This window comes from Siniperca chuatsi, linkage group LG20 (genome assembly GCF_020085105.1).
Source record: "Siniperca chuatsi isolate FFG_IHB_CAS linkage group LG20, ASM2008510v1, whole genome shotgun sequence".
Lineage (NCBI taxonomy): Eukaryota > Metazoa > Chordata > Actinopteri > Centrarchiformes > Sinipercidae > Siniperca > Siniperca chuatsi.
In genome coordinates this window covers 6,008,843-6,032,188 of record NC_058061.1, presented here as the reverse complement: position 1 = coordinate 6,032,188, position 23,346 = coordinate 6,008,843, and the positions used below count along the sequence as shown (strand labels likewise).

The following is a 23,346-nucleotide window of genomic DNA, read 5'->3' as shown; positions in this document are numbered from 1 at the left end:
AACACTCTCCTGCTCCTCTGGTTTGACATTCATTTAAGCTGGATTTAAATCATATTCACAACAAAGTGAAGCATCTTAATGAATCACAACACTACAGTGAGCTGCACTGAGCCATATGAGAGCACAGACATCTGCTCAGTCGTAAAGTTGGCGGACATCTTCATTAGCATCAGCCTCAGCGTAAGCTAACATAAAAATGCAAGCGTACTCCAAAGGATACAAACACACACACACACACACACGTCTTCATTGACAGAGCTTGTCAAGTGTTTTCTCTCCACAGCTGCACTGAGCCAGCCCTGGTCTGCCACTGGAAGTGGAGGGTTCTGACATCCTGCCAATGTAAAACAATAGGGAACCGCTTCTATCCAAACCACAACACACACATTTACTGTATATAGATACACACAGCCATACACAACAGGAGCAAGGATAATATACTGCGATGAGACCAGTAATATTCTTTGCAGGAGATACTTGTGTCGTAACAATAAGAGTCGGGGCTGGGCTTGAACAGTTTAGCTGCACTTTTATCTTCTGAAATGTGATCATACGTCTCACTCTGCCCAACAATTATATAGACAAAGTATTTATTTCATTTCTAACTACAAGTTTCATACCTGCAAAATTTCATTAAAAGTAAATCTGTGGTGTAATGTTATGTTTTGGGTCCCAAACATGAACAAGGCTGGGAGCCCATCTGGAGTCGGCTATTCAGGCCTTTGTTTTGAGAAATCAAAACAAAGAGAAGCCCGTGAAAACTTCAAATAGGTATTTCTCTATAACATTAACATTCATTACTAAATGTACAAAAATTCAAGTTTAAGTTTAAGAAATATACAGACCTTCCTCCCCCCGTATAGGTCGTCTGTGCAAGCAGCTTATTACGACCCATATTTATGTTTATTGTTGGCGGCAACCTCTAGTGGCCACAGCAATTATGATGGGAGCAAAAGAGGAAGTCAGGTGAGGTCAAAAACAGGACTTTCACCCACTTAACTAACGTACTTATTTTAACACAAACCATGATCTTTTCCTAAACCTAACCAAGTAGTTTTGGCGCCTAAACCTAACCAAACTGTGACTGTTTAACAACGTTAACCACGTGTTTATTATTGTTACCATGACGACGAAGGTCCGGTACGCCTGTCACTCGTACTCTTAAACGGTCATATATGTCGTTTTGGGAGTCACTGGCAAAGAAACTAGGACTGTGTAGATTTGGTTTGATCAAATTGGATTTACAGTGCTGGCAAATAGGCAAACACCTGACCTAAATCCTTACTTTAAAAAAAAAAAAAAAAAAGAATTGCTAAATCCTTACTGTTGCACAGAAATAATGTATGTGACATCACCATTTTCCAACTGAGTCTTACCCACTTAAAACCAGCGAGAAGAGCAAAAACAAAACAAATGAAAATCTCTATGTAGTATGACCAAAATGGTTTGAGCTTTGTCAGAAAATTTTGTGTTCATGTAGGACCCAATCGCTCTGTTTAAGAAGAAGAAAAGTTTTTTGCTTCAGAGCTGCAACAGTTAAAATTAATCGGTAACTATAATTGATTTATCGTTTCAGTCATTTTTAAAGCAAAAATGCCAAACTTTCTCTGCTTCCAGCTTCTCAGATGTGAGGATTTGCTGCTTTTCTCTGTTAATCTCTGTCATTGTAAACTAAATATCAAAACAAGACATTTAAAAGATGTCCTTTTTGAGCTCTGGGAAATTATAATGGGCATTTTGTCAGAAATTTGTGACATTACGTAGACAAAACGATTAAGTGAGAAATTAATCTGCAGATTGAAAAAATATTGAAAATAATCGTTAGTTGCAGCCCTACAAAATGTGGTGGCTTAGCACATAACGAATAACAGAACCATGTTTTCCTGTAAGCAATCATATATCCTTATACCTGCACCTTCATGAGCCTTCATATTAGCCATCTAGCTAACACTGACACCCATCACTGTTTAAAGATATATGCATTAGCAATATTAAAGACGCATCTGAAGGATGTACACACTGTTAAGGCCACACTGCTCAATGTTTCAACCTTGTGCTGATTTTAAAGCGATACAAAAATGAGGGGTGAAGCTGGGAGTGAGGCACGCTGAACTGTTTGTCACTGGCTGTTTTAGTCTGAGGCCAAAAGAAAATCCTGTCAACTCTTAAGCACTTTGAGGGAGGACAAACTGCACCAGTTATGAGGGTTCCCAGTAGAGGGAAGATACTTTTATGGACCTTTGTTGTTGTGAGTCTGTGGGGACAGCATAATGCAGGTGTGCTGAGCGGAATAGTAGGAAGGAGACTGAGAGAGGGAGGGCCAGCCGAGCCAGCAGTTTCACAAGCTGTTAACTGCGTTTAGGGCAATGCCCATATCAGCTTTGATTTAATGTGTGTGTCCTACTCTTTTACAAGCAAGAAGGCTAAGAAAAAAAATAAAAACAGCCAGCCAGCATGAGAGCAAAGAAACTGATGTACTGTATGGGTAGCAGACACTTCTGAATGTTTCTAATGCCTACTGCCTGCTGAATAGTCCAATAATAGTCAGTGTACCAAGTAAGTCAAGGAATGGTTAGTTTAAAGTAAGAATACCACAGGTAAAGCCAGGGAATAATAGTAAAGTATTTGATAGAACAGATTGTACAGATATTTTCTCCCAAGGGCCAAGAGATTCTCTTCAAATATAACTATAATGCTTCATGATTAGCACTCTTCATTTGTGGTCTGGTCAAAAATGGTGCTAACAAATTGAAATAAGATTTCATGTTACATCTGCATATGGGATTCAAAACTTGCCAACTAAATAGCCAATATACAGAACCATATGGCATAGTTTATACATTTTGGCTTATTTTCATGTGGCCTCAATATAAATCCAAACTGAGCCAGTACATGCTTTACCTCTAATTTGTGCAAAATATCTCTTTAATGTGGCAAAACACATCACAAGTCCCAGCTTAAACGAAGAGTATTTAATTAGATAATAGCACTGCAAATAATTTAGATGAATCTTTGTTGTTGTATGCGGGGCTCATTTGTTCTTTCTGCATATTGGTTTACATGCCGAGAGCAAACTGTATATCAGTGGCATCTTCCAATTTGCCATGCAACAGCAGAGGCAATAAAAGAAGAAACATTCCTATATCCCAGTCATGCCCAAAGCATTACAGGGATATCTGTATTTGTCCTGTTGTTACGTAACGTTGATTATCCGGCGGCTATGACAAATCTTAATGCAGGTCTTTTTTTAGCTCATACTACTGCTGTTGCGTTGGACTGATTGGCTTATGTTGGCTCATTTAAATGTTTTTATACTAGAATTAAAGACAGATTATATTGTAAGCCCATGTTTAGCATTTTAATATAAGATCGGTGCTAAACAAAGTTCCCAAAAAGAAAAAAGTGTATCGAGATTAAGCTATACGATCTAATATACGATTCTTTATTCCTAAAACGTATCAGCTAACTTGCATCCATCAGGGTGGTTTATGAAGTTGATTTCTGATTTCTTTATTTACAATCAATCAATTAATATAAATTAGAATAAATACAAAACATCCAAGACATTTAATCATAGCCCATCAATGGATCAACAAAGTTCAATCTTCATCTTTCAGTACAAAATAGAAGAGAGAAATTCAATATTCTTTGAATCTTTACATTGCAAAGGAGTTGCACAACTTGTTTAATCTTGATTGACTTGTAATAAAGCTCACACTGGTTTGCACCTTACTGTGCTTTTTCAAATTTCTCAGTTCAAATGAAACACATACTATTAACTTATTTGAGGTTAGCATAAATCTAGACCTTTTAAAGATCATATAGGCTACAAAAGAAAAAAACAACAACTTAAACCTGCTATAACTGATTTTTTGTTTTTGTTTTTTGGGGCCATTTGGGGGCAGCGGCAACAAATTGGGAACACATTTACGTACCATCACCTTTTAAGCTTACATACAGTTGCTTATTTACGCATCTAGCAGTTACAGAGCAACATTATCATTTGGAGTCGTGTTTCTGGCCACCTGGCGAATGTAAGTCCAATATTTACTCTCTTTAAGCTCTGTTTTTGGTCTCTACCAACTCCTGAGGGAAATATCTGGCTCTTTAGCTACTAAATGCTCCACTAATATTCATCGGCTAGTCTCTAACTGTGTCTGTCTGCAGTTTCAGCACCAAACGGTGCTTGATACGTTGTTAATATTAAAATATCAATTATAGCCGCTTAAAGAATATGTTCAAAGCTAGACCAATAAATCTTCAAAGTTTATTTACTGGCCAATAATAGCTTTGGAGATTGCAGATATACCTGCATCTGTATATGTCAAGTCCATTTTATTTATATAGCCCAATATCACAAATCACACTTTGCCTCAGGGGGCTTTACAATCTGTACAGCATATGACACCCTCTATCCTTAGACCCTGATTTATTGTCGGCTTGATAAGTATCAAGAAATTGCAGTACAAAAATGCAAAAGATTTTAGATCATTTAGAAACAGCTCACTATCACGTCAGTGCACACAGGGATAGAAGTACTAAGCAAAAAATAATAATATACAGGTCAGGAAATAAATTAAGTACCAAGTGGGTATATGTATAAAATTAAAATAAGTGTGAAGTACAAAGTGGGTTTACCGGTTGATGATAATAATACAGTATAAAGTAATAGTGCATGAACTGTTAAGTGTAGCTTATTAAGATTATAATGAGGAGGATATTGCACAGCAGTAATAGAGGTATGAATAAATATCAATAAATAGGGAATTTTAAACTGAAAAGAGTGTATTACACAGAATATTGCATAATTATTTCAAGTATTGCAGTGATGTTAATGGTCCAATGTCCAGTTTAGTGACTTAGGGTCATATAGACTGACACTTAGAGGGAGGAGTTAAAGAGTTTGATGGCCACAGGCAGGAATGACTTACAGTGGCGCTCTGTGGTGCTTTTTGGGGGGGATGAGTCTTCCGCTGAAGGTACTCCTTTGTTTGACCAGCACGTCATGGAGCGGGTGGGAGACACTGTCCAAGATGGCATGTAGTTTGGCCAGCATCCTCCTCTCTGACACCACCGCCAGAGAGTCCAGCTCCACCCCCACAATGTCACTGGCCTTACGGATCAGTTTGTTGAGCCTGTTAGCGTCCGCTACCCTCAGCCTGCTGCCCCAGCATGCAACAGTATTCAGGATAGCACTGGCCACCACAGACTCATAAAACATCTTCAGCATTGTCCGGCAGATGTTGAAGGACCTCAGCCTCCTCAGAAAATAGAGGCGGCTCTGGCCCTTCCTGTAAAGAGCTTGAGTGTTCTTAGCCCAGTCCAGTTTATTGTCCACATCAAAAGTGCTTATTTACATTAAGTGTTTCTTATATAAAATATAAATCGGTCGATATATCATTATCAGATTTTTTGAACTCTCCAATATCAATACTGGGATTGACCTAAAAAAACAGTTTTGGTCGAGCTATAAAAGCTAGAATCTCTAATGTTTTTAACTGATATACTTCACTATATACCTGTATGGTGGTGTACTTGGCCCAAGCATGACCTGTGATCCTGTCCAAGAAAAAAAGACAGTGTTTCCTTGGCTTAAAATATCACTTCATCCCCTCCCACCCTGCAGAAAAGCCCAGAGCCTATGACCCCGGCCACCGAGGTATATGTGGAGGACAGCGAACAGCACGGTGGCGGCGCTGGGCCAGAGAGGTGACGCATATGTGAGTGGCTGAGTGCGTCAGGCTCTGGCTGACAGCACCACGACTCAGCAGTGTCCTGGATGGATGGAGGTGTTATAATGGAGGAAGTAGGGAGAAATGGAGAATGTGTGTGCATGTAGCAGAGAGAGAGAGAGACAGAGAAACGAGAGAAAGAAAAGAGTGATATGCCCCGACTCCTACACCGCCATCCTATGCAGAGAAAAGCTGTGTCGCAGCACTGAGTGGGTGGGCTTCGTTTAAAAATAAAATAAAAATAAAAGCTAGTGAAGAAGAGTCTGGAAAAAAAGAGAGGCCGCATCAAGCATCTCCTACCTTCAGTCTGACACACCACTGGGGTTACATCACAGAGCGGAGAAGTGAAAAGCATGCAGCAAAAATAACCAAACGGAAATTGAAGTGTTGTAGGAATTTTCCTTTGGTTGCCTTGAGAATCAGAGAAAGAGAAAGAGGATGAGCAGTGAAATATAAAGCTGGTATGGCTCCTGGTCTGCCTCCAGGCGTTCCGGTGAAGAATGATGCTTTTGTTTCTATCCATTTTTAATCCCTGACAATCACACACAGAGGGACTGCAAAACATGTTAAAAGCAGACATCCCACCTGTTCCACCTCTCTCCTTATTTCCCCCTCTTACATGGTCTCTCCAGCACTAATACGAGAATTGAGACAATGACAATCTCCCTCATTATATTTCTGATTTCAGCCTCTCTTCGAACATAAATAGCTTAAGTCAATCTGTCAATTATTTGTCTGAGCAATCAGTCGATAAAATGTCAGGAAATAGCCTACAAAAAAATGCCCATTGTAATTTCCCAGAGCCCAAAGGTGATGTCTTGAAGTTGCTTGTCAAAAATCCAAAGATATTCAATTTACCATGACACAAAACAGAGAAAAGCAGCAAATCTTCACATTCGAGAAGCTAGAACCAGCAAATGTTTCGCATTTTGTTTTCATGAATGACTTAAACGATTAATCACTTATCAGCTGTCTGTTGGCTACACCCCTCCCCTGAACAGCGATTGTCAAATCATAGCTTTGGAAACAGTACCTGTGCATGGCAGGCCTATCAAGCTTTGAATTTCTCCACATGCTTGTTTCTCCCTTGTAGTAAGTGACTCGGCATTTAAAGATATGTGTTTATCTGCTGTAATGTAAGCTGCAAACATTAGCATGTTCAGCTAACTAGCTTACAACCTTCTGTAGTAACAAAGTTACTCTAAAAGCCAAGGAGCATGTCATTAAACTAAGAACATTAGTTTGTCAGGTTACAGGTTATGTTAAAAAAAAAGCCCCATTCACAGCTAGCCGGGATGCTATCAGAGTTCAGGCAAACGTTGGCCGCTCTGTCCTGCTATTTATTGTATTTGGGGAAGTAACACCAACAACCCCAGCTAACGTTTCCTGAGATAGAGTTACGTTTGCCAAACACATTGGTTAGGTCTCATCCTAAAAACATTAAAAGTGAAAACATACTGTTTGAAAATCAAAAACAAGTAACTAAGCAGCCAAACAGGGTTATGCCTGAACAAAAGGACAGCGTAAATTTAAATCATATTTGCAACACTAAGACTAAGAAGCTCTACATCGCAATAAAAGAACAATGCTGTTTCTTTGTTTCCATGTCTCCCACACAGATCATGAACTAATGAGGATGCTGACTTTTTGCCTGGAACATGCAGCTTTAGCTCCAGTCTTTTACCACAATATCATGTATTTAGCAATCAAGTGCATATTTAAGACTCCTTAAGTCACGAACGAGTCAGCAGGAAACATTAAGAAAAAAATCAGCCGGAGACAGTTTTTTCAACCAACACATGGTGCAAACTTTAGCTTAATTAGCTAGCTAGCTAGTTACAGTTGATAAAAATCTGCCAGTGACATTTGTCATTTCAGCCGGCAAAACTAACAGATGCCAGCTAGAAATGAGAAGCTGCTTTTATCTATCACTGTCTGAAATCAAGCACTCATTGCTTCAAAAATTACTAATCTGCCACCATTATCACTGTAAACTGCATATGTGCCGTGCAGGAACGGGAAGCTTGACAAGCTTAGTATCAGTAACTAAGTGTGACGGGGCTCAGCGAACAGTCAGTTGCTGTCGATTAATTTCCTGTCTACTGATTAATTAATTACTGAATTAATCATTTCAAGATCGGTTATATGAAAAAGTAGGGTAAGTAAACATTTTTTTCATTTGATATGTGGACAGCATGCTAGACCAACACCATCACACAGCATCTGCTGTCGAGGGAACTGGATTTGTGGTTATTCTGTTGCTTTGTTTCAGTTAATCTACACATCTCGGTCTGCCGCACAGGAGAGGCATCACCTCCAGTTCCCTTTGACCTCTGGCTGTCTACAGTGAGAGGAGGGGCGTCTGCGACTCCTGCTAAGGTTGCAGATGCCTCTCTCTGCACAGACGAAGAGTGTTTAATGAGAAAATCTTGGGATCCTGATAAATTCACACAGGGAGGCTAAAGGAAAGAGCTCCTGCTGCAGTCGGTGCTTGTTCATTATGGTGGAAGATATTTACTGCCTTTCAAATTACTGTCTCAGTAAATGACAGACTGAGCTATTACCATACAGTGGCTTCAAGAGGAATACTGCTAAATTTGATACTTATTCCTGTTGCTTAGGGGGCCTCTCTGTACTGTGGGGATTTGTAAGCTTCACAACAAAACCAGAAATGTGGAGGGAGAATCTAATCTCGCCTTTGCCAGCTCCACTGAGGATGAACTAATTCTTAGAAGATCATTCAAGGGACATTCAAGAAATACAGAAATGTTTTCTTCAACAACTCTGCCACTCAAAATGCTGAAAACCACAAATACAATACCGAATTGGGAGGAAGTGTTACTGCTATTCTATTAGCAACTCTGCAACCATGACTTGCAAAGTTAAGCATTAGTTTGCTCTCTATAGTAACGCCAGAAGCAACAATTATTTTTTTCCTGTTTACCTCTGCCTTTTACAAAGGGGAAAATTAGATTTTAACAACTTGATGGTTAGAGAATGAAATGAAATGGGGTGTCTCAAAATTATACAGCATGTTAAAATGCAAATGTGACTCAACTTGCGTTAAATATACAAAGCTCAATTTAGGTAATGATATTCAGACAAACAATCCACAAGGGCATAACTGTATTCAGTGTCAAAGACACAGCTCCAGGCTGTAGATTAGTATATGGTGCTGCATTTAAAGTCTAAATCCTTTCTCGCAGGTTCATAGAGTTATTTTAGCTTTCCACAGACTGTCTGCAGGCTATATGACTAATGTAAATCATTTTGTTGAGAAGGCATTTGGTGATATTAGTTTTGAAGAGCAATAACTTTGAAATGAGTTATGTTTTGATAGAATTCCACCTAACTGAGGGGTACTGTATGCTAGTACCAGAAAAAGACTTTTACAGAAAAACTGCCTAAAAAGAATAACAACAAACACATAAAAAACACACAAAACCTACTAATAAAATGCAATCACTAGTTTATCTATTAATATAATGATGTAATGCTTGGCCACAGCATGCACCTCTCGTTGTGGAACACCAGCTAAATGCCAAACAAACAACAGATAAAAAAGACCAGCATACAGTGTCTCCAAAATGGCCATGAGCACAAAAACACAACCGTAAAAATGGTGTTTGATGGATAGAAAAGGGCCAGAGGCAGGAAAGCAAAGTGTCATTTTGTTTTTCTCCTCATTCCTATCAGAGTGCAAGGCTTTCAACCTGCAAGGGGGTAACAATTAGGGAGAGAAGGAGAAAGAGAGGAAGAGATGGAGAAACAGAAAGAGAGGTGGCCATTGACTGTGCCCACTGTAACAGATGAAGCATGGAGGACGGAGAGAGGTGAATTAGAAAGACGACAGATGCTGTCCTTGCTACTGCGCCCTCTTTCATTGCGCTCTGTTATTCTTATCCTATGCTTCCCCACAGCAATGCAATAATTCATTCTGTTCTCAGTGTCATTGTGACGATAGGAGAGGGAAAAAACTACACACACACACAGAGTATACCCACAAACCATCTCAATTGCAATGGAGATGAGCCTACAACTGCAAACAAGAGGGCCTGAATAATGAAATACACATTAAATATAAAATAGACTGGGGGATTGTAGAGCCTGCAGTGCCACAGCAGACACCAACACTTATACATGGTGAGGAGAAAGTAGGCTACTGGATGTCTTTTATCATTAACATGACAGCTACACCCTATAATACAGTATGTGTGCTACAGTATGCATACGCACATGCCCTAACCTGAACTGCTGCTAGATCATTCTTACTGCTATTCTATCGGACTAAACAACTAGAATTTCATATTTCAGACAACCTATTTGTCAAGATGGATGGACTAGACAGAATATTGTATTGAATTAAAAAAATTGTAAGACCAGCTCAACTTCAACAACAAACTGCTGTCAAGTTTTTATAGAAAGAACTTTTAATACAGAGATACATCTAAATGTGTTTGCTGAGTATAAATAATTCAACCATGGATGAAAAAAAAAACAATGTCACCAACTCCAGGATATGGGTCAGTGTGAGTGTGTGTATGTGAGGGAGAAACAAGTATTGTTTTTCCATAGATCCAGCGTGCTGGTCTGACATCAATTTTTCATGTGTAGCCTTCAGCTGGGCACCAAATTCTGTTTGGGTGTATTGTTTGGTTCTTTCCAATAGTACTAGTTCTAAACTGGAAAAACATTTCTGAAGTTTTAGTTTTTGAGCTGATGTTTTAATTATATTTCTTTTACAGAAAGTGTAAATGTAAGGCTGCAACTAATGATTATTTTCATTATCAATATATCAGCCAATTAATTTCTCAATCAATTGTTTAATTATTGGTCTACAAAATGTAAAAAAATTGTAAAATAATTCTCATTACAGTTTCCTAAAGTCCAAGGTGACGTCTCCAAATGTCTTGTTTTGTCCAACCAACAGTCCAAAACCCAAATATATTCAATTTATAATGATATGAAACAGAGAAAAGCAGCAAATCCTCATATTTAAGAGGCTGGAAGCAGATGTGTATGTTGCATTTTAGTTTGAAAAGTGACTGAATTGATTAATGGATTATCAAAATACTAGCTGTTTAAGTTTCTCTCGATTGACTAGTCAATTAATTGACTGTTTCAGCTCTATGTGAACGAGAAGCTGTATACAATCTATTACTTAGTCTGATCTGTTGTTGCACATAGCCCAATCTTGATGCATGTAGAGCCATAAAAAAAAACTTTAGGCTACACTGAGTCTGGTCTTATTAGCCATTACTTTTTTAAAAGATAACATGGTCAGTTTCATCAGTGACAATCTTTGATTAACAAAGTTAGGAACAAAAGGTAATAAACAATGATGGTCCCACTTTTATCCCATTCTCTGTTTCTAGATAGTTTACAGGGTGGGGTTAGCTGGAGAGTGAGAGTTGTGGCTGCAACTGATGATTATATTCATTATCATTTAATTTGTCAATTGTTTAGTCTAAAAAATGTGGGAAAAATGTGAAAAATGGACATCACAAGTTCCCAGACCAAAACGTTATGTCTTCAAATTTTTGTTGTGTCTGCCCAACAGTCCCAAACCCAAATATATTCAATTTATAATAATATAAAACAGACCAAGCAACAAATCATCACATTTGAGAAGCTGGAACCAGTGAAAGGCATTTTTGTTTGATAAATCATTGAATAATTGATTATCAAAATTGTATACAATTAATTTTCTGTCAATCAACTAATCAATTAATCAATAATCATTTCAGCACTAGTGTGGATGCAAATGTTTCAGTATATGTGTCTGCAAATGTGTGGCACAATCACCAGACCTGTCGAAACAGATAAATGAATCCGGAGGCCTGATAAATCCAGTCTTTCCAGCGAGAGTTACAGCTATTGAGAGTGACAAACATGGCTGCCACAGACTGGAGGAGGGGGGGGGGCACCAGACAGTCAGACAGACAAGTACAGACATAGACAGGCTGTAGGCTTGAATTCAGAGATGGCACGATAACTGCCATCAAACAGAGACAGTCGGGAGACACATTTGGACACACAGCTGGCGTGGGTTTAGTCCACGCCTTGCTGTTGTGGTCCTCGCAATTGCAGCTCTTGTGAAGTGAACCAATGCCGCCATTCACTTATGCAATGTTGTGTTTTTTTGCATTTATCACACGGTGCAAAGCGACACAATATCCCTCAGACTGCTCAGCTAGCAAGGGCACTTCCTGCTATTCAAAGGCACACAGCGTTGAGCAGCAATAATGAGACCATCCACATCAAGAGGCACAATGAAAGCCCAGTTTCCCGACTGGCAAAAACAACAGGATGCCGCTGCAGAAGGGGGGCTGATAAGTCCTGCATGGCATCAAAAATTTAAATGGGCCACCACCATGTTATTTCATATTTATCATGGCCAAATGCACAATCTAGCAGGCTGTTTTGTTGATGGAGGATTTTGGGTCTATATTTTTGTCAGTGTGTGGTATGCTAAGAAAAGATGTATAAATGATGAAAAAAATAGTGATAGAATGGATTGAAAAAGGATAGGAAAAAAACTAATTGTTAAAAAAAAATGGGATAGCAACTGGTTAGCACCTGTAATAATGAGAATTAACGGATGATGAATGGGTGGAATGAGTGGGACTTGACAAAAAAGGAAGATGAGGGGGTGTAAGAAAATAACCACTCCAGGAGGAATGAAAGGAAAGGAGGAACAGTGGGACGTAAAATGTAAAAAGAAGCTGTGATGAAAATGTTAGAGTGTATGGATTGATGAAAAGAGATGAAGGAGGAGGAACAGAAGCAACAATGATGAATGGAGAAGAGAAAGATGAAGAGGGAAATGACTCCAAGGTGGGGGAACCTGAAAGGAGTAAGGTTTGGTTATGAGATGATGTGGATAAATAGAGACAGAAGGACTTGAAAAAAATGAGGAAGATGGGAGGAAGAGAAGGGGATGGAGTGGTGAAGACTCATTAGCCTACGCAGGGCTGGTACATTGAGCCTTCCCTGCTCTACAGTTTCATCTCCCTCTCTTCTCTCTCCTTTTGTTCTCCAGAAATATCTGAGTGGGTGGGAGAGAGAGTAACAGAGTGTGCGAGAAAGAAGGAGAAAGTTACAGTAAGTGAAGTGATGACAGAGTGAGGGGGAGAGAGTGACAGAGGAAGTAGATGACTAGTGAGCAGGCCTGGTATCTTTTTAGAAAATGTTCAATACAATGCCAATAGGATCCCTAATTTTCATTACCAAAACGGTTTTCAGTCTTTCAGTCTTTAAAATGATCCAATCCATAATAGCAGGGCAGTAACTGAATATGTACGAAATTTAAGGATATCTGTTAAGGGTTTCCCGCAGCGTTTTACAGTGGAGGTGCCTCGCCTGAAATAAAGACCGCCTCCGCTAATGTCAGAAGAAATGATGACAATTTTATGAAATATAATAACAGCCTCATTAAGCTTCAGGAAAAACGAGCAGTGGCATAAATCACACAGCAAAGGTCGCATATTTCATGAGAGAGCCGAATGTTTAAACCGCCAGCAGTTAAGGCAAACGGTAAAATCATTACCCAAACTGTCCGGTGTCAGTGATTAATCGAAAATTAAATGGCAACTATTTTGATTAATGCTTTTAAGACATTTTTCAAGCAAAATTATAACTTTGGGTTTTGGATTGTTGGTTGGACAAAACAAGTCATTTTAAGAAGTCACCTTGGACTTTAGTAAATTGTGATGGCCGCTTTCCAATAATGAATAATCGATTCATTGAAAAAATAATTGGCCGATTAATCGATCATGAAACTAATCTTTAGTTGCAGCTCTACATCCCAGTTGACAGACTGACTTCTGGGTCCAACTTCGTCCAAACGTTCCTGTTCTTGTGTGCAATGAGGAATTATTAACAGAATTTAAGGTGCGCTCATTTTCAGTTTTACCTTAAAGTCAATAGATAACTTGTATACACTTTTGGCTTGTTTACAACCTGTCTGATTGTCTCACTGCTCGTGTTTCTTGCCCCTTCAGACTTATTTTTAGCGGCGTCACTGTGTTCGCAGATCTCAGCAATTAACTCAATTAGTACAACGTTATCATAACAGATAGAAATGATGGCCAAACCTAAAAAATTAAGATCCAAGTTGTAATAAAATACAAAATTCTGATTTAAATCTGGAAATATCTGATTGAAAGAATAAAAAAGCAAAACTAAGAATGTGTGTGTATTTGGTACCAACTTTGGGAACTTGACACAAACGAATATTGATGTTCGATAAGCAGCCTTATTAATGAGGTGGTAAGAGAAGAGCACAGAGTGATAGAGAAAATGTTGTGGAGTACTTGGGATGAGCAGAAAGAGAGAGCGGTAAAGCTTGGTGTTGTTTGACATTTTTTGATTCTATCTCCAATACAAAACCTGAACTTCAGTAACCTTCAAAACCTTATTTTTATACCTTGCTTTGTGGAATATAATTGTGTTTTCTACAAAACCCTGAACAAATGACACTAAAGTGCTCACATCTTAAATCTAAACACAAGTAACCATACAAAATAAATTTGTCTAAAATTGTCAAAATTCTGATTTAAATCTGGTATGATCAAAGAACAAGTGAGCAAGATTATGAATCTGAAAAGGCATGCAATGCCAACTTTCAGTATTTTACAGTTTTTGGTACTCTGTGCTACAGACACACTTTGGTTTGACACCCAGCCCTAGAGAGAGGTAGATGTAGTGGGGGGGAAAGAGAGATGGAGTGGTGAAAACAGAGAGGTGACATAATTTTGTGGGGACGAATCAGCAAAGCAGAGATACTTGGTGTTATTAATAAACTTTAAGACATAAAGAGCGACAGATATTACATGAAGAACACAGTGAATCATTATTAGGAGACACTTGATCTTTCATTTCTGTCTCACACAATTTTCTCTTCTGATGGCCATCTGTCATACACCATGGCCTCTCCAGTTATCTCACTCTATTATTTATTTTCAGCACCTATCTATAGTAACACACAGAGACACACACACACACACACACACACAGTGTCCATGCTTTAGGTGTGGCACGATGCCGCCAAGACACAGATTGCTGTGAGAGAGCCCACTATCTGGGGTCAAGGTGACACCAAGCACAGCAGCCACAACAGAGCAAATAAACAAGTCGGAGAGAGGGTTTGACACATGCTTCTGACACCAGTCAAAAAACAGAGAGACTCAACACTGCTCTGAAATCACATACTTGAACACTTCACCTTTAAAAACACACACTGAGACACCTAGACAGTGCATTTTTGAAATGAAGAGCTGCTCAGACTTGCACTGCGAAATGAACCAATTCCCGAGAAACAATTAACGGCTAAACCTAGATGAACAGTGGCGCTTTCCAAATCCAAATTTCCACCACTCCCCACATTCACAACTCAGAGATTCCAGCATCTACATCCGTGCAATCCACCCATCCATCCATTCATCCATCCTCCCACCCTGAATCATCCAACTCACCTTTGTCAGTCGAGCGCCTCGTCTGCCCAGGCAATAAAAATCCTGCACCATAGTAAGGGAGATCCTAAACAAAAGGAGATTGTAGGAGCACGGAGAGGAAAAAACAATGCGGGAAAAAAAGGAAAAGAGAAGAGGACAAAAGATAAGAGGGAGGGAATAGAAGGGAAAAGAGGAGAGAGAGAGAGAGAGAGAGAGAGAGCGAGGTAAAGAATGGCCCAGACAGGCAGAGAGCTCTTCACAATGTGAGCAGCGAGGGAGGGCGAGCGCCAGGTGTCAGTACGCATACACTCACTGAGCCACACACACACACACACTCACTCACAAACACAGGCAGACAGGCAACTCTCTCTCACTCTCAAGTTCCCCCTCCCCCTCCTCCTCCTCATCCTCCTCCCCCTCCTCCCGCTCTCTGGCAGCAATAACTCTCCCTCATCCTCCTTCTCTCTCTCTTCTTTCAGCCAGGGCAGAATTCCTTAACTCTTTAAAAGCCAGTGATGTCCAAGAACGATTGCTCTTTCTACTTCCACTCATGCTAGAGATGAATGATGTTTTCTTTTTTTATCGAAATCGCAATTTGTAAGAGGGCAATTTCCAAATTGCAAAAGTAGCGATTGTGAACCTACATAAAACCAGTTTTTTTGCAGACCAGCAGAAACAAGCTGTAAACACAAAGTTTATATAGCAAACGTGTTAGCAAACACTTGCCTATTTACACATCCAGCAGATACGGAGCAAGCAAGTTAGCATTCACTTGGAGTCACGTATCTCACCACCTAGCAAAAGCAAGTCTAATATTCACTCTTTTTTTAGTTCTTGTCTGGTTCCATGAACTCCTGAGATAAATATCTGTCTATTAAGCTATTCAATGCTCCATTTTGTTCATAAGCTAGTTGCTGGTTGTCTTTCTGCCATTTGGTGCTGGACAGTAGAGTATAGTGGGCCTATCAGAGCATTTTTTTGCTGAAAACAGCTGCTTGCTGCAGCTGGAATTGATGAGAGCGGTGAGAGTGAACCAAAACAGTAGCTGCGGGCTGTAAAACCAAAACAATGATCTGAAAGACGCTAAAAAGCTCTACATGAGAGGAACTGTTGATTCAGGTATAATTCTCTGTGGGTTTGTCACTATGAGCTGTAGGAGGTGAACGTTTTAGTCGGTAACCAGTTCACCAGTTATAGTGATAAGTGTTGCCAGAAAATTTACTCAACTGTACCTAATTTTGTGAATTCCGCAAGTTGACCAAAGAAATAAAAAAACTGGCTGATACCTTGTTTATGTACTCCCTGTATGCAACAGGCCTTTTTCACAGCAGATATTTTGACTTGTCATAGCAGGAAAAGCACAGGGAGCACATTACGTTATATCATAGACTGTATATATAGACGCGTCTCCAGGATATGGGAGCAGCCATCTTGCGCTTTTGATGTCATTTGGAGCCAGAGTCTGAGCAGTAGTGATCAGAGTAGGAACCGCGGTATCGAGGTCCCGCCCATACACCTGGCCATCAATCATGACGTGAAACACCCTTTTTATAGCGTCAAATAACTAATTAAAACCAAACTTATCAGAAAAATGAACACTTGAACATATGTCAGCGTGATAAGAACTACCTAAAATGACAGAAACCATCTTTGGGAAAAATGTATTTGACGTGTACTTTGAGTTTTTAGTTTAGCTCATGTCCCATCCACTAACATGGAGGGGGCGGGGTTTATGACCTCTACTGCAGCCAGCCACCAGAGGGCGATCGAGATGTTTTGGCTTCACTTTTGGGGAGCTGTCATGTCATCCAACTTTATATACAGTCTGTGGGTTACACCCATCACACAGCTGCATAACTCTCTTGTTTTAACTTATTAAACACATCACCTGCAATTCAGCATAAGGACCTTTGCTTATTTTAACCTATGCACTCTCACCGGTTTGAAATACTGAGCATACCGGTGTATAAAACGCCACTATACACACATTTAGTTCCACAACCGTTAATTTATCTGCAGAAATATAAATGTAAAAAACACAGCGTTTGTGTGTTTCAGCGGGAGGCATAGGACGAGGGCTGCTGTCGGTCGCAGGGGTAAACACACTAATCTCTGCAGCCTGCAGTTCAGTGTGCCTGCCCGTTTCATGTCATTTCATTAGCGGTTGGCGTTAGCATGTAGCAAATGTTAGCTTTTGGCTAGGGTAGCAATAGCATGACAACAGTTAGCGTTATAGCATTTAACAAGCAGCTTGTGGGCTGTATGTGATTTACCTTGGACCGACTGGTCATCTGTCATCTGGTCATCTGCAGCTCAGCTACTGCGCCAGAGAAGGTTGGCCTGTGACCCAGCAATGCATCGATCCAGACTATTAAACCACTTGCTGCTCCGCCGGTTAGCGTTAGAATCTAAAGTGCAAAGCTGTCAACTGCATCATTGTCAGACATGACTTAGCAGCAGTTTGCCATCATTACAAAAATTGGCTAGTTGTATAGCTGTTTTCAATAACTATAACGCCACGTTCAAATGTCATGATTAGAACTGAATATTATTGAGTAATGTCAAGTATACCTCTAATGTTATATTTAAATAAATGTGAGCTAAATTGGTAATTGTTTTACTAGCCAAAACTAGCCAAGCTTGCCAAGTTTACTAATATGTTGACTTTTTTCATTGACTGACTGGTTGCACCTTCATTATTTTATCTGTTATCTATTATTAACATAGAAACGAGATAAGTTTGTGATTATGCTTGTTTCATGCTATGTTGACCACAAATACAGGCAGATAAATTGCAATTAGATATTTTCCTCAAATTGTTCTGCCTTAACGTGTCCCTAACTTGTAGTATAAGAGAGGAGTAAAAGGAAGCAGGTTTATGCACCACCATATATGTGTATTCTCTTGAGTCCACATTCACTACGTCAGGTCTCAAATTGCCTCTTCACATTATTCTATTTTAGGAAAGACGTCTTAAAGTCTACACGTTCTTCTATACAGATATGCACTACATCGATATAGGCAACATTTTAGAGCTCAGAGAAATAATACACCAGGGCACTCAATGCCCATAAGGGAGTTAAAGCTGAAACATGCCTCTGTGAAGATTCATGAAATTGTCTTCTGTGTGGGAATGCAGAGAGGGGGCTTCTGGGTAACTGCTCATGGAAGTTTTGCAGAGATACTTACATACACATATCCAAAATCTCAATGTCAAGTGTATGTGCTGTTCTGTGCATCAAACAGGGAACGATGTCCCTTAGGACTGGGGCTGAGCCAACATTAAGGCTTTCCTGAATAACTGGGACAATGGCACTGTACCAACTTTACTACACTACTCTACTCTACTGTATCATCACCAATACACCACTAAAATAGGGTGATACAAGCATTCTATCTTGCAATTTTAGCATAGAATCTACGAAAATTGGTAATTATTACTTCAAAACACAGCATAAATGCAAAGAACCAATATGTATAAGCACAACAATTATTACCTCCATGGATGAAGTTACGTTTTGGGTCCCATTTGTTCCTCAGTTAGTTAGCAGGACATTTCTAAAAGCCTGTTAATAGATTTGTATGAGATCTGGTGGAAAGTTAGGCCATGGGCCAAGGGCCAAGTAATTACAGTAGTTTTAGGTGCATTTTTGATTATTAAAATGACATATCTGGAGAACAACTCTACCTTGGCAGAGGTATGGCGCTCTGAGTGCTTTCAAACTTTTATTTATTTTACAAATACATTTTCACATCAAGATTCATTTTCAAGGTCAGACTACCGGTTTTCATTCCTGCATTTCTCTCTTACTTTCCTGTACAATCAGGTTTAGTAAATACAGCACTGCCCTTGAGTGTACATGGTTACATTACATGAAAGCATGTAGACAGACCCTGATCAAAATGTCTGTGCATGTTCACAGGTAACAGAAGAGCAGATGTTTAAGGCATCAGGTACCACATCTAGCTGTATTAACTGATCTAAAGACAGTTAAACGAAAAGGCCAGTCAACAGAAAATTAATCAGCAATAATTTTTTTGTTTTGAGTCATTTTTTAAGCAAAAATTAAATTGTTTTTCGCAATCTTCTATAATAGTAAATTGAATATCTTCAGGACAAGACAAGACATTTGAAGACCTCACCATGGAAATTGTGAAGAGACATTTTTCAGTATTTTATAGTATTTTATACTACTTTCCACTTGATCGAAAAATTCATCAACAGATTAACTGATAATGAAAATAGTTGTTAGTTGCAGCCCTAAAATGAGCAGCTAAAATAAACATTAAAAATAGCTACACATAAGACTCTGTGTTTAAATCGATAAATACTGATTTTCACTCATTTTCAGGTTTTATGTTACTAAACATCCAAAAGTTGTGTGTCCTGTTCCCAATAAGACACTGTTCACAACAATATTACAGAAACAAGTCGAACTATCACTCAAAACGCAGCAAACACATGCATGAATGGTCTCACCAGTGTTCACATGTTCAAGCACTGCCAACATTATCCCTGCTCAGTTGCAACTTAAGAAAGGACACCATATCTAGGTCACAGCAATACCAACTGCTAAATATCAGTCACACTTCAGCCGTGAACACGTCCCTTTAATCAAGCTATCAACATTAACAGAGTAAAGAGTTGACACAGATCCAGCATAAAGTATCAGACGGAAGGATGCAACAAACGTCCTCACATTACAATTAAAGTCAAATTTTGGTGCAACTTCCTGTCTAGAGCCAGTGTCAAAAAGACCATAAGGAAACTTACTGTGAGGAAATGAAAAAGAGGAAAAGGCCATAGAGGGATAGCAGTGAGTAGAGCAAGAGGTAAGGGAAGGGAAACTGACACATGGAGACGGAGTGAGACTTCCCACTATTGACGTTGTGATCAGAGAGTGGAGGAGAGGTTAGACCAACGCTTCTTTACCCACGCATCATGCTGCCCACTCTCTACTGCTAGAACTGGAATGCATGGTTCCCTTTTACAAAAGAGCTGCATAGGACAGACACAGCCACAGACTCTTGTGCTGGTCTTCATTTAAATGTCACTGTACTTCCACACAGCAAGTGAAATTACTCGGAACATTGTGAGAACAGTCGTCAAACCACCAGCAATGTCTGTGTCTGTCAGTGAGATATTCAAGACCTTGCTGTGGGCAGTCTTCGGGCTGATGTAACAAGTCTTACATGTACTGTACTGATTTTGTACAGACATGTATCAGGCCTTTAATGCAGATTTATGACGGCAATCAAACCAGAACTGCTGAATATAGAAGGCAGACTGGTGGCTCGACAAACTGAGACATGATTCACGCCATCTTTCACACATCAGAGTGTACTATAGCAAAAAAGCATAAGAGGATGTGCTTCACTGTGATTACTGCGACGATGATGATACAAAAGGAACAATGTGCAGCTGAGTACCATTGGCAGCAGTGAGTACTAGCTATTACAGCAAAGATTGCACTTGACAGTATTGTGTTTTTTATTCAGCAATTGAAATAACTGAAATATACTGTCTTTAAAGTGTGTCAGTACTGCATGTACTGTGTAAAGACAGGTGACAAATTAAAGGGGAAAAAATAAGCCTTTTTTACAGACAGACAGCAGACATTTTGACTTTTCATAGTAGGAAAAGCACAGGTATTTTAATTACAGTAATGCTGGCTGGTGTCCCAGTAAGCAATGGCAGTGAGCCAGCATGTGCAATACCAGGACCCTGAAACTGAAGCAGCTAAATGGAATTCAGCCATCATTCATTTTATTATTCACACCTGTGCTTCTTCTACTCTGACATGTCAAAATGTCATCTGTGAAAAAGACCTATGAGTGGAGACACATAACGAATTATGCGATTCATATGCTATGGCCTTCACAGTCACCGCATCTCAACTAAACTGAACACCTATGGGAGATTTTGGAGAGCAAGATGTTAGTCATCGCACTCCACAACCACCATCAAAACACCAAATTTGAGCACAGCTCAAAACCTGTCAAGCAAAGGTTTAATATCCACTATCTATGACAAGCTGGCAGGTATAAGACATGTCCCTCTCGACTGCCTGGGAGCAGGATTTAAACCTTTCACTGTCGGATGACGTATGGGATTCGATCTTCAAGCTGGTTAATTCAACATCCCTCTGTGCCCGTCACTGTCGGTTACAGTTTAAGGTGGTGCACAGGGCCCATGTGTCCAAAGCCAAACTATCTTGTTTTTACCCAGATGTAATGAGGTGAGCCTTCCCTTATCCACATGTTCTGGACGTGTCCTAGCCTGAAAAAATACAGGAGGGACATTTTCCAAACCTTATCCCTAATCCTCAATTTTGACCTAGAACCCACGTGACGTGAACCTGACTCCTGCCTAAACCTCGAAAAGATCTGCTACTCAGTTTGTAACTCAAACAAAAAGTTCCAAAAGGTGTTGGGACCTTTCCTGAAATACTTTCAGAACCTTCAGTCAAACTAAAGACTTATTTCCTTACTCTCTTTTTGTCTTTCTGTCGATTTCTGTCAGTAATACAATCTGTATAAGTTTATCAATTTCTCTGTAAACAAGTACTTTTTTCTTAATAAATGGCCAAATGGTTGCTTCTCAGCCACGTTTTCAGTCCTGTAATAATCAATACAGACAGCATAACGGCTCGCATTTCACTCACACATAACTACAACCCAACTACTGTAGGTTGTACACTCTTGGTCTCTTGATTTCTTTTTGATTTACTCCAAAGTTACGTGTGTAACTCTGGTTGTATAAATTCTCCATGACCCCCAGAAGCAGTATGTGATACTTGAATTTTTACCATCTCTAGAGGTCAGGAAGAATAAAAATACTTTCCACAAAGCTTTTCACCACAAAGAGTTGATTTCTATTATTGTATGTCTTGATGGGGGTGAATATGCCTTGCACTACAGAGGGAGAATACAAGGCAACGTCACAGATTTTGTAGATGTGTAGAAGACAGAATTGCTGTCAGTTTTCTTTGGAAAAAGCCATAGAAATGCCATTGCAATGGGCACTACAGACTGGCACCAGAGTAAATTGAAAGTATAATAAAGTGACTGCACATATAATTCTCATATAAAAACATATCTAACCCAAAAAAGTGGATTCAGAGTTAAGTTAGTCTTTAATTTCATGATATGGATTTCAACCACACCATCTGCTCTAACCATGAATCAGGATCATAGAAGAGGTTTCATGCTGTTACATTCTTGATCCTGAAGGACTTAAAGGAGGTTATTCAGTAGAGGCACATGGGTGGCCGTGACAAGGGCGGTATGTGCATCAAGTGGTGCCACTGAACCATAATGATGAGCCCATAAGTGCCTCCCACACTCCACGAGATAGAAGAGTGCCACTGCTGACACTTCGAGCCCGTCGTCTCTCAGCCACCAGCCCTCTCAACAGGCTGTCTGAATAGTCTTTGACCTTCAGCACACTTTCGTTTTGCTATAGCTTTGTTACCATGGTTACCCGGTGACGAGGCCACAGGTACCCGCTGATGAGGTTGGCAACGTCTGGGGCGGTGTCGCCCACCTGGTCAACACAGGTTATATTGTCTCTGACCCTACGTGAGGAGCAACTTCTCCAGTTCTTTGATGTTTTGGGAGATGGCTGTTAAGGCCAACGCCACACTGAGTTGTCTAACACACTTTATAAATGATAATGAGCTTTCTAGAGAGAAAAGGAAAATATACGAAATAGACAATCCTCAGGGGAAAGAGACCAACTGAAGAGCTGAAAACAAGCACTTTCTGACACTTTCATAAACACTTCATCTCTCAAGCTCTGATGAGAAAAACAGATTATGCCCATGCATATATCTACATAAGAAGGCATCTCATAGTTGGAACAGAATCTTGATACAGCAACATTACTCTGAGCAACTGTGCTGCACCAGATACTGTCTGCCAGTCACCACTGCATAAAGGCACCTCACAAATAAATGTCAACAGCTGAAGGAGAAAAGCTAAATGACACATTGCAGTTAAGCTCAAGGAGGTAGAGGACAACAGACTGTTGTCCTTAGTAACCAAAGGTCAAAGCTCCTCTCGACAGCTGTGCACCATATTGATTCAGGGATTCATTGTCTGCCTTGCCGTCTACAATCTGTTTACACAGCATCTTAATGTTCACATTTAAAGGGAAT

General features: G+C 39.7%; 1 protein-coding gene across 10 annotated transcripts in view; it reads right to left on the bottom strand.

Moving 5' to 3' along the window:
* The window catches only part of tanc2b (tetratricopeptide repeat, ankyrin repeat and coiled-coil containing 2b), a 145,775-nt gene that overhangs the window by 79,260 nt on the left and 43,169 nt on the right, over positions 1-23,346 (bottom strand). The window contains exon 1 of one of the 10 annotated variants that reach the window (XM_044177513.1): positions 15,209-15,462. The exons of the other annotated variants lie outside the window; for them this stretch is intronic. The gene's annotated coding sequence lies outside the window, so the exon portion shown is untranslated. Of the gene's footprint in view, positions 1-15,208; positions 15,463-23,346 lie in introns of those variants that run through there. 10 annotated transcript variants of the gene reach the window in all.